Raw genomic sequence first — 13,467 nt, 5'->3', positions numbered from 1 at the left:
GACCCCGAGATACTTAAACTCCTCCACTTGAGGCAAGGACATTCCAATGACCTGAAGAGGGCAAAGCACCTTTTTCCGGTCGAGAACCATGGCCTCGGATTTGGAAGTGCTGATTTTTATCCCAGATGCTTCACACTCGGCTGCAAACCGCTCCAGTGCACGCTGAATGTCCTGATTTGACGATGCCAACAGAACCACATCGTCTGCTGATTTGACGAAGCCAACAGAACCACATCGTCCGCAAACAGCAGAGACAAGATTCTGTGGTTCCCAAACTGGACCCCTTCTACACCCTGACTGTGCCGAGAATTTCTGTCTATAAAGGTAATGAACAGAACCAGTGACAAAGGGCAGCCTTGGCGGAGGCCGGCGTGCACTGGAAACAGGCTTGAGTTACTACTGGCAATGCGAACCAAACTCCTGCTGCGATCGTACAGGGACCGGATAGCCCTTAACAAAGGACCCCGGATCCCACACTCCCGGAGCACCCCCCCACAGGCTTCCGGCTTCCTCCCCTCCCAGCGGATCCAACTCACCACCAGGTGGTGATTGATCGAATTGAAATTGAAATTGAAAATTTCCTGTTTGCTTATTCTCTTGTGTTTTTCCTGCTTGGGTTTATCTGTCTCTATCTCTCTTGTCTGTCTCTCTTGGTTCTTGGTGGTGGGCGTCTCTCTCTCTCTCTCTCTCTCTCTCTCTCTCTCTCTCTCTCTCTCTCTCTCTCTCTCTCTCTCTCTCTCTCTCTTTCTCTAGCCACATCCTCATTCTGGTGCTTTCCACACTCACTTACGTCCGTCAAGCTTTTCCACTTATTTTAAATTCTTTTAAAACGTTGAGGAGTGTTGTCTCTTGTAAAGTCCAGCTGTGTTTTTTATGTCCCCATTTCCGCGAACACAGAGCAGGATGTGACGTAACAGACATGCGCAGTAAGGCTCCTCACAGGCAGACAATCCGACGTGTCGTTTACATGGAACGCAATCGGGTTAAAAACAGGGTTACACCACCTCCTGTAACCCGATCGTAATTTCGATCGGATTGGGCTATTCTAATCAGATGTAGCTGTTTACATGGCGTAATTTTTATCTGATTGTTCAATCTGGTTGTTCAATCAGATTACTTTTGGTCCATGTAACCGCAGCTACTGTCCTCAATTTGCATCTCATCACCTGGGTGTATATTTGCCACTCATTTTGCTCTGCTCCTTCACCAAATTGATGCGCCTAGTGCCGTCGCTCCAGCTCTGGTTTTGTAATCTCGACCTGCTTGCCTCATGTGTGTTATGACCACCTGCCTGTATCCCATTTAGCCTAATGTTCCATGTTTTGTTGCTCTTGTTGGACTGCCTTTTTGTGTACCCGACCCCGTTTACTACCTCAGTAAACTATGTTTTGCATACAGAGCCTTTTGTTTGAGTCCTGCATTTGCATCCAGCCTTAGCCATCAACCAGACCTCAATTTACATTTATGTATACACACACACACACATATATATATGTGTGTGTGTGTGTATACGCGTGCGTTTGTGTGTATGTGTGTGTGCGCGTGCGTTTCGTTCCATCAGACCCACATCTCATAAAGAACAGCACGTTTTTTTGTTTTTGTTTTTCTCGTTAGACAGCATATGTGTTTTCCTGGTGAGTCATCGTTGGTAAAGTTATTTTTGTTTTTAGCAGACGAGGTCCATCAGTGCTTCTTGGATATGAACTGAAAAAAAATTTTGTGGACTGAGATTTGTTTCTTCATGTGAGTCGGACTTAAAAAACAACAACAAAAAAAAACCCTGCCCTTTTTCTGGATTCACAAACACACGATTGATCACATTGATCACGATTGATCACATCATTTTGTACAAATATCCCAAATATTTCTTGATGTTTATTTTGTTTCTCTTGGTGATGATGGGACACAGCTGCTAAAATATCTACTGATATTGAAACCAATTCCAGATTTCATGCCTTAAAACAGTGTGAGCAACATTCACAAACCGGCCAGCTTCCAGCCCCGCTGACCCACTTGTGTCTGAGCCGTGAGCTCCAGGTTACGTAAGCTGAGAAACGGGAACAAGACCATGCAGCTGTTCCAGACTCATCCTCAGTGTGCGTGGGTGTGCTCGTATGACATGCACATATTAAATATATGACATCATCAGGACTTCACTGTTAAACTGTTAAAAAAAGAGGACAAAATGGAAAATGCAAATGAAAAAATGAAACCTGTAGTGATTCTTACATTAATTCTGCTTCACTGCAGAATTCACTGTGTGAATCCAGAAGGTTTTGTATTTTATGTGGTCAACTTAATTTCATTTGTTAATATTCATCTGCATTTAAGGTCAGCAACACATTCTGGGGAAAAAAAGTTTGGATGGGGGCAATTTAGAACCAGTAATGAGGTAAAAAAAAAAAAAAAAAAAATTCAAACTGGTGATATTAACACAGGTTTTTTTTTTTTGGGGGGGGGGGGGGGGGGTTATCTTGATTTGGTGCAAAATCAGTAAGTACAAATCCTGAGTGTTTGAGAGTCAACGATGGGCAGAGTATCTCCAGTTTAGCAACAAATGTGTGAGAAATGTTGAAAAACAGTGTTCCTCAAAGGAAGACGGGAAGGAATTTACATATTTCTTCTTCTGCGGCCCATAATATCATTAAACAATTCAAGAAATGTGTCTGATTGCAGCTCTGCCTTCGGCCCAACTTCTGTCATGATTGTGCCATGTTCAATTGAGAGTCCATTATCTCTTGAAAATAGCGTCTCCTGAGTTTTGCTAATACGTACGTCACACGCCAAGAAATTCCGAGTGACACGTTTTCCCGAAATGCACCTGTTAACTCGCTCAGGGAGAGGAATAAAAAACCACCAGAGATACTAATTATGAGTACATCACAGACTTACTTACAGTCATAAATACTTTGTTGTGTGTCACTAACTGGGACATTAAAAAACATGCAACATGTCCTTTGATGAACAGCAGGTGCACCTTTACTTGTATCAAATTTTATTTTACATTATTTTAAGACACTATCAGTTGTTCTAAAGAGAGAGAACAGGAACAGTCCAACGTGTGGTTTTTATGGAACAGTCATAACACCATGTTCTGATAATTATCTAATTATTATTATGTTATAATGTGACAGACTGTGGCTTATAGTTCTGTCATCTTGCCAATATGAGAGAGTCTTTTTCCACAACTGATATTGTCATGATACCAGTTGTGGGAAAGACTCTTCTCTGAGGTGGAAAAATTAACCTGAACCAACAAAAAAAAAAAAAAAAAAAAACTTTTTAGACATTTTTTGGGGGGTGGGTAAATAGACCTGAAAATGCACCAGAATGGACTTGAGATTTCAGATGTTTCTGGGGAAGAACCCCCAGACTCCCCCACCAGGAGTTTCAGGCCATATACCATTGCCAAACACTTTTTTTGGGGGGGGGGGTCTATCCACTTTCATCACTGAATAGCATTGTATGGGAATGTGATGTACCTGGATGACATTCAGATGATTGTGTTCCACACAGCTGGTGTGGCTCAGCTCAAGGTTGACTAGCACATGCCTGACCAATCAGTGAGCTCATGCTGGAATGCACCTGATGCCAGGAAGCCCAGCGTGGTCAGCGCCTGTGTGGGCAGAGACAACCCCTGGCTCCTTGCCGTATTGTGCTCTGGGCCAACCGCAGTTCTGTGAGCAACTCCAGTAACAGTGTCCTTCGGAATCGGAATCGGTTTATGAGCCAATTATCGCCATTTGCAAGTAAATCCTTGTGTTCCCTGAATACACGGTCACGTCAGATTGCACCATTTGCAAGGTCCTCTAACGACACTAACGCAGCCACTGTTAGTGCCATTTTACGCATCACCTTGGGCATGTTTTTATATCCACCCATATAACTGCAAACACATGAGTGAGTTAATTGTTCATCGGTGTGCCTCTGATGTGCACATCACTCTGATGACTTCATGTTTTCACACTATTAGTGCCAAATAAATTAATTCATACATTCATTCATTCATTCATTAACAGTTCCCACTTCCCAGCATCACCTCTACGTGTTGGCAGAGGAACAATAACTGTAGAAACTTGCGCACGCCAGCATTGAACTTGGCTTGATGCACCGCACATTTCCATGGTCATTTCACTTTTGACACATTTGAACGGACGTACGCTTGGTTTTTGCGCGTAAGCACACTTTGTACATGAGGCCCCTGGTCTGCCCCAAATAGAGTGTGAGGAGAATTTTGAAATGATAAATGCAACAACTACGACCCCATACTGTTGGACACCTTAAGACGTGTTTACAGGAGGAATGGGACAAAATAATACAGAGACGCTTCATCACTTGGTGTCCTCGATGTCAAAACGTCTTAAGTGTTGTGAGAAAGAATGACAACATTACAAAGAGGAAAATGTTCATTTTGTTGGAAGTAATGAAACAGAAGTAAATGTAAGAGTCACTGTTGGGTTGTTAAACTTTTTCTGATTTACTGTTGTAGCCGTGACTGTTTTTGTGCTTCTCACCCTTTGTGTCTCTGCAGATCTGCTTACTGTCTCGACTCTGACAAGTTGAACTGTGAAGAAAACCCCCATGTGTAATTCCAGCCTGAAAAACCTGACCGCCGAGGCCCGGCACCTCCGAGGCCGGCACTATTGTAAATCAGGACAGGGCAATTCATCCAGCTGGTTCTTCCTTTGTGATGTGTACTGACGTGTGAGGAGTCCCTCCATGTGCCCTCCAGGTCTTCTGTGTTCCTGCAGAGCCATGCAGCTCACTGTGCCTTAGCCACCACCTGCACCGGTCTGTGGTGATGTGAGCTCAGAGCCACACCGACTGTGGTGTCTGGAAGACTGAAACCTTGGTTACAACTTTCAGTATGTGTTGAGTGCATTATTTTAGACAGAGCTCACAAATCCTTTGTAGCCAACAATATCAGGTTTGAATTGTTGACATGGGTGTTGTTGATGTGTGACGGGTTTTACTTTGAGAGGCCAAACACATGATGAGGTGCAGCGGGATCACAGGGTTCCGCCTGCAGTATGTCGTGTGTTTAAAGTTAATGAGGAATGGGAGGTGATACTTTACACTGAGTCCAAAGTCTTCCAGGAATCATTTCTGACACTTTGACGGTTATTTATTTATTTTATTTATTTGATTTGTCACCTGATGTTTTTGGAATAATGGCACACGTTGTTAAATTTATTACCAAATTATTTTTTATACTTTTACACTGCATTTCAGAACATTTTCAGTGGTGGCTGGAGGGAGTTCAGATGTTCAGGTTGATGCCTTACAAGTGCTACAAGTGCTTATTGTTCCACTGGTGGTTTTGGTGGGAGTTTTGAAACGTAACAATCATTCTTTCAGTCCTTGGACGACCACCTGAACACTTCCTTCTATCCTAACTTTTGAGAAAATGGGGCTTGTTTGTTGTCAGGTTCCCTACAACCTCAGGACAACATGTGTAGACTGTGATGCAGGACATTGTCCTTAAAGCTGTAGTCACACTGTGACAGTTTGAAATAATTTGTCTGGTGCCAAAAATCACCTAATCCATTGGTCTCAAGTGGCTTTGGGACTCTGATGAAATGAGTGGACCACCACCGAATGCAAGTACACAGCACTTCTAGACATGAAGAGAAGATGGACAGATGACACATGGATAAAAACCATCTTCCAGATGTCCACTGGCAAGATAATGAACAAGCAGAGAACAAATTGTTGAACAAATGTGCAACCACTAGGAATGATCTCTGTCTGATGTCCACCCAAGGGTTTTGAGCACACACAAAACTTTCCAACAGACTCACTGGACATCAGCTGACACAGAACGAGTTTAACAAATGAGAAATGGACTTGTACAGGAGAAAATGGACATGAACAAATATCAACCTTTCATGTCCGTTACTCAAATGTTTCCTGTAGGGGGTTGGATGTAACATAACATATGAAAGCAAAACATTACTTTGAGCATGAAGACTCTTAAAGCTTTAGCCTTAACCTCTCCGGTCAGCACTGCTGACTCGGCCTGTGGATACAGTGCATGCCCTACCTCACTCTGGTGTCACCAATCCTTACCTTCTAATGCCAGCAGCACTTTGACATGGAACGCGTTTTTACCTTTGAGTCTTGAAAAGACGCTGTTACATCTGGATTTTACTGCAGTTACAGTTTGTGCTGACTCAGAGCTGTCTCGTTGAAATGAGGAAGTATTCTAGAATGCAGACAGCAGTCGGCACAGCAGGTGCTAGGGTCGCAGTGCCTGACCTTGGGCAGTGGTGGGCACAGCTCACCGAAACGTTAGCTTCAATAACCGTTAATCCACTGACTGAAAAGTAAATTTTTATAAAGCTAAACCGATAAACCCCTAAAAAAAATTAGCAGAAGTTACAGATAAAAAATAAACTCTGATAACAGTATTGACTTCAGTACTCTGGGGGGGGTGTTGATAATCTCTCTTCACATGCACAGGCAGACAGTTTTGACTTATGGTTAAAATTTTAAACAAACAATTCCGGGCAAGTTATTGAAATTAATGTCACGCCTGGTGTTTTATAAAGTGAAAATAATCAGCTATATGTTTTAGTTCTAAAGTAATGCACTAATTTTGAAGGTTTTAACGTTTAGACACACATGCCACATTGTACATTAGTTTCCTGACATGAGTGCTTGGTTGGCCGGTATAACACACGTTACTGAAACGTGTGGTGGGTTTTACAAATAAATCTGTATGAAATTAAAAAAAAATATGGCGTATTTACAAATACAGATTTATTTGTAAAACCCACCACACGTTTCAGTAATGTGTGTTATACCGACCAACCAAACTTTCTCTCTGGTAGTCAGCTCTTCTCTGCCTGCAAAGGATATAACTGTACCACTCATAGCTGTCTGTCTGGTACAAACACGTAACAGACAGGCACTAAAATCTTGGATTTCAGACTTCACAAATGTTTTTAGCTGTTAAGCTTTATTCACTTTATTCCCGCAAAAATAGGTTAGCGGTCTAAAAATTATCTGAACTAAATTTACTGGAAGCTAATTGGTCCACTGATGGTTTTCAAAGTTATCTGAAATGCTAATCCGCTATCAAAAACTTTAGATAATTAGCACTTAGCGGATTATCGGAACTGTGCCCACCACTGGCCTTGGGGCATTTTCACTCCAGTAGGATTTGACAGATCCAAGTCTGTTCAGGCTAAATCTGCTCCACATGTCAAGTGTTGCACAGTCTTACTGCGGTTAGCGGGCTGGATTAGCCGTTTATTTATGCTCTCTCCACACTTGTAATGATTCCTGTGAAACACTATGCAGATGTTCTCACCGTGAACTCTGTGCAGACACATGCTTGTGCATCTTGACCTTTGTCTCTGTTTCCACTCTGTAAAATTTGTTTCACGTTGCTTCAGATATAAAGTGCCACATGTCTGAGAAAAACACCACTTCTCCTGTTGCAAATGATTTTCTCTTGAAATAAATGATGAAACCTACAACTGTTTTGTTGGTTTGACTGTTTCAGTGCATGAAGCCAGTCAGTCATTTTCTGCAGTATTTTCGCTGTTCCTGGGACTGCGCTCTTCTCGACAGAGACCTCTGATGTTATGCCTGGAATCTGCAGGAAGCCACTGGGACCACTTTGGACTTTACCTTTCACATCTGCTCCAGTTGCTCCTTCAGCCCTTGGTACTTCTTGATTTTCTTGTGCTCCTTCTTTCTGATGTTGCTGTCAGCTGGGATGGACACATTGACCACAAATGCAGTTTTCTTTCCCTTGTAAACCACCACGGTAGGTAGGTTCAAAGGTTCAAGGTTCATAGGTTCAAAGTCCCAAGGTGTAGGACAAAACGCTGCAGGAGCAGCTTCATTCCAGTGGCAATTGTCCACTTGAATAAATCTTAGCAGGGTTTGCACAGATTTATTTCTCATTTATTTATTCATGGAACTATTTATTTGCCTTTTGCGCATCAATTTTATTCTGGCCGTCTTTAGTGGTTTCTCTTGATGCCTGTTTTTAGTCCTTTAGTAAGTTTGTGAGTGCCCGGATGTGTCTGTGTTATGCTTTTTTTTTAAACAGGTACACATAAAGTCACCTGAACCTGAACCTGAACCACTATGTCTGGTTGGTTGGCCAACAGCTGCTTCTCTTTCTGGAATTTGAAGTCCCACAGGACCTCAGCCCAGTCATTCTCACCCACCTTGGGTCAGAATCAGAATCATCTTTATTGTCATTGCACAGTAAAACAGCACAACAAAATTTGCTTGCTTTGTGATCCAGGTGACCAGAAATTTAAGACAAGAGACCCTCTCTACTACCTCACCTTTAATGGTGGTGGTGGTGGTGGTGGGGGTCATCCCTGTGCTTCCTGAAGTCAACTATGATCTCTAGCTTTCTTGACACTTAGGGTCAGATTGTTTTCTGTGCACCTTTGTAGCGTCTCCCATCAGGACCTGGGGGGCGTCGAATCCGTATGAGGCACAGATGTTCCTGTACACGAATCCTGACACCTGTTTTGTGCCTGTCAGTGTTTGCTGTCCCAGCTTGCATCTTGCATCCTGCTTCTAAGTGCTGGAGTGTCTCTGGGGCACATTTCCCAGCCTGCAACTTGGGTCCTGTTGGTTGTGGTGGACTCCGACCTGCATGGATCTGGTGCTCAGGGCTTGTTCTTGATAATCAGAGCTTCTGTGTTGTCCTTTATCTTGGTCTTCCATATCTCATCCTTCTGTTCATATATATATATATATATATATATATATATATAACTATATATATAGTTTGTACACTCCTGAACTTTTTACATGTTTGAATTTTTATGACAAAAAATTCAGGCATTCTCATATTAAAATTTCTAAAATGATGCCCTTTAAACTCACGGTGAAAAGTAACATCTCGATCATGAATTAAAAGAAATAATCTAAAAGCCAAAATGATGGTGTGAATAAGTAAGTGCCCCCTTTAGTCTAACATAAATCATCACTTTTACAGCCATTCTTCTTCAGACAAGTCTTGGGATGAACACATGAACATTTCCAAGACAGTGAATATATATTTACATCAGTTATTAATCAATGCAAACAGTATGGCACTCTGGTAAATCTGCGGAGGCAGCAGTTCCCAAAAACTGAGTGACTATGCAACAAGGCGAAGGGTGAAGAAAGCCACCAAGTCAACCCTGGAGAATTTATCGCCTTCTGTGGCTGAATGAAGAAACTGTGCATAGCGCAAGTTTTGCATTTTGCGTGAGTAGTCCTGCAGTCTTGATGCTTTTAGACTTGTCAGTTGCCTTTGACACGGTGGACACAATCCTGCTGCGCCATCTCAACCAGTGTGTGGGTATTACAGGCTCTGCCCTCAGCTGGCTCAGTTCTTACAGAGCGGAGCTTTTTTGTGCAGTTGAGTCACTTTTCTTCAGATGTGGCCCCACTGATCTGTGGAGTACCTCAAGGCTCCATTCTAGGTCCTGTTCTTTTCCTTTTGTATATGTTGCCTTTCAGCAGTGAATGAATGGACTGCAATGAAAAAAGAGAATGTTTGAACCAACTTAAAAAAGTGTTACAATTTGTAAAAAACCTGAATGAATTGAGTTGTTTGAACTTAAGTTTGTAAGTTAGAGTTGATTTAACTTTCAAACTTAAGTTCAAACAACTTAATTCATTCAGGTGTTTATAAATTGTATCACTTTTTTTTAAGTTGGTTCAAACATTATCTTTTTCAGTGTGCATTTATATAGTGCTTTTCTGTCTGCATCAGAAGCTCAAAGCGTTGACAATTAGGCCTCACACACACACACACACACACACACACACACACACACACACACACACACACACACACACACACACACACACACACACACACACACACACACACACACACTCATATACATCGATGTCAGGATGCTGCCATGCAAGGAGCTCACTACACGTGGAGCAAATAGGGGCTCAACCAACATGAGCTACAGTGCATGTGGAAAGTATCCATAGCGATTCACTCTTCCCACATGTTGTTATGTTACAGCCCTATTCCACAATAGATGACATTCATCCTTTTCCCTCAAAATTTTATACGCAATACCCACAATGACAATGTGAATTTTTTTTTTTTTTTTTTTTTTTTTTTTTTTTTTTTGCAAATTTATAAAAATTCTGTTTCACAAAAAACAAAGAAATCACAGGTCCACAAATATTCACGGTCTTTGCCATGAAGCACAAAATTGAGCTCAGTTGCCTCCTGTTTCCACTGATCATCCTTGAGATGTTTCTACAGCTTAGTTGGAGTCCACCTGAAGTAAATTCAGTTGATTGGATATGATTTGAAAAGACACACACCTGTCTATAAGGTTCCACAGTTGACAGTCAGAGCACAAACCAAGTATGAAGTCAAAGGAATTGTCTGTAGACCTCAGAGACAGGATTGTCTGGAGGCACAAATCGCGGAAAGGGTACAGAAACATTTCTGCTGCTTTGAAGGTCCCAATGAGCACAGTGGCCTCAATCATCTGTAAATGTGAGAAGTTCAGATCCACCAGGATTTTTCCTAGAGCTGTCCGCCCATCTAAACTGAGCGATAGGGGGAGAAGGACCTTAGTCAGGGAGGTGACCAAGAACCCAATGGTCACTCTGTCAGAGCTCCAGCATTACTCCGTGGAGAGAGGAGAACCTTCCAGAAGGACAACCATCTCTGCAACAATCCACCAATCAGGCCTGTATGGTAGAGTGGCCAGACGGAAGCCACTCCTTAGTAAAAGGCATTTTTGGTGTCATGTTTGGAGGAAACCAGGCACCATCCATACAGTGAAGCATGGTGGTGGCAGCATCATGCTGTGGGGATATTTTTCAGCAGCAGGAACTGGGAGACTAGTCAGGATTGATGGAAAAATTAATGCAAAAATGTACAGAGACATCCTGGAAGAAAACCTGCTCCAGAGCGCTCTTGACCTCAGACTGGGGCATGTTGCATGTTGTCATTATGGGGTGTTGTGAGTATAATTTTGAGGGTGTATATATATATATATATATATATATATATATATATATACACACACACACACACACAGTGGGGAAAATAAGTATTTGATCCACTCTCGATTTTGCAGGTTTTCCCACCTACAAAAAATGTAGAGGTGTGTAATTTTTATCGTAGGTACTCTTCAACTGTGAGAGACAGACTCTAAAAAAAAAAAATCCAGGAAATCACATTGTATGGTTTTTGAATAATTAATTTGCATTTTATTGCATGAAATAAGTATTTGATCACCTATCAACCAGTACGAATTCTGTATAAAAGACACCTGTCCACACAATCAATCACACTCCAACCTATCCGCCATGGCCAAGATCAAAGAGCTGTCTAAGGACACCAGGGACAAAACTGTAGATCTGCGCAAGGCTGGGATGGACTACAGGACAAGAGGCAAGCAGCTTGGTGAGAAGACAACAACTGTTGGTGTAATTATTAGAAAATGGAAGAAAAACATGACTGTCAATATTTGTCAGTCTGGGGCTCCATGAAAGATCTCGCCTCGTGTGGCAAGGATGATTCTGAGAAAGCCCAGAACTACACAGTAGGACCTGGTCAATGACCTGAACAGAGCTGGGACCACAGCCACAAAGATTACATTAGTAACACATGATGCTGTCATGGTTTAAAATCCTGCAGTGCAGCAAGGTCCCCCTGCTCAAGCCAGCACATGTCCAGGCCCGTTTGAAGTTCACCAGTGACCATCTGGATGATCCAGAGGAGTCATGGGAGAAGGTCATGTGGTCAGATGAGACCAGAATAGAGCTTTTTGGAATCAACTCCACTTACCATGTTTAGAGGATGAGAACAGCCCCAAGAAAACCATCCCAACTGTGAAGCATGGGGGTGGAAACATCATACTCTGAGGGTGCTCTTCTGCAAAGGGGACAGGACGACTGCATCGTATTGAAGGGAGGATGGATGGGGTCATGTATTGTGAGATTTTGACAAACAACCTCCTTCCCTCAGTAAGAGCATTGAAGATGGGTCATGGCTGGGTCTTCCAGCATGACAATGACCCCAAACACAGCCAGGACGACTAAGGAGGGGCTCCGTAACAAGAATTTCAAGGTCCTGGAGTGGCCTGGCCAGTCTCCAGACCTGAACTCAATAGAAAATCTTTGGAGGAGGCTGAAACTCCAAACCTGAAAGATGTGGAGAAGATCTGTATGGAGGAGTGGAGCAAAATCGCTGTTGCAGTGTGTGCAAACTTGGTCAAGAACTACAGGAAACGTCTGACCTCTGGAACTGCAAACAAAGGTTTCTGTACCAAATATTAAGGTCTGTTTTTTTATTGTATAAAATACTTACTTCATGCAATAAACTGCAAATTAATTATTTAAAAATCATATAATGTGATTTTGTTGATTTTGTTTTTAGATTCTGTCTCTCACAGTTAAACTGTACCTATGTAATATGGTGCCAAATCACAAAATCAGTCACCTCCAGGTGGTTCACATCGATGAGGTCTAACCTGACCCATTCTTTCTCATTGGCAACAGTGACCAGGAAAACTCCATCAGGCATTTATTGATCTCAGGAAGAAACCTGACGCAGATCACACTCAGAGGGGTGACCATCTGCTTTGGCAAACTACCAATAACAAAAAAAAAAAGAGAGAGAGAGAAATGTCAAACATGCAAAAACAAATTATGAAACTAATTGTCTATGTGCTCATAATGTCCAGTGACCATAGTGACCATTAGTCCAAACAAGGATCATAGTCAACTGATGGTTCTGTTTCTCCAAAACCTCAGCAATGATCACATGCGCCCCCCCCCCCCCCACACACACACACACCACATCTATATCGATCCACAGCAGGTCATGACCCTTAACGGTCTCTCTGTTCCAGTCACTGTCCAGTGAAGGTTTGGGTGAGTGCACCTTTGTTGTTATAGTCCTGTTGGTTTGTTCTCATTGAAACATCAGTTTGCAATGTAACGTCACAAACAGTCAGTCGGATTTAGTGTGTGGTGTCTTCTGAAACAAAAAGCCAGAGAAATCAGTGTGCAGCAGAGCTCATGGTGCTGCAACCACAGATCTGATCATCCTAATCCTAATCCACCACACTGTAGCCTGGACATGCTGTGACTCAGTCACGGCCTGATCACGGCCTCAATCCATTCTTTCTGCTGAGAGTGACGCAGCAGGACACACACACACACACACACACACACACACACACACACACACACACACACACACACACACACACACACACACACACACACACACACACACACACACACACACACACACTTCCTGTTCTTCTCGTGCGCTGTGGCTTTCTTCGCACATTCAGATATTGTTAGTGTGCTCACTTCAGGGAAACCGTCACCAGAGAACAACACCTGGAATCTGTTTTCAGCTGCAACACCAATTCTGAAAAAGTTAAATGTTATGGAAACTGGAAGAAAAAAAAAAAGAAAACAGTGATCCTTACATTTACTTTGACT

Source organism: Thalassophryne amazonica, chromosome 6 (assembly GCF_902500255.1).
Source record: "Thalassophryne amazonica chromosome 6, fThaAma1.1, whole genome shotgun sequence".
Classification (NCBI taxonomy): Eukaryota; Metazoa; Chordata; class Actinopteri; order Batrachoidiformes; family Batrachoididae; genus Thalassophryne; species Thalassophryne amazonica.
Note: the sequence above shows the minus strand (reverse complement) of the source record.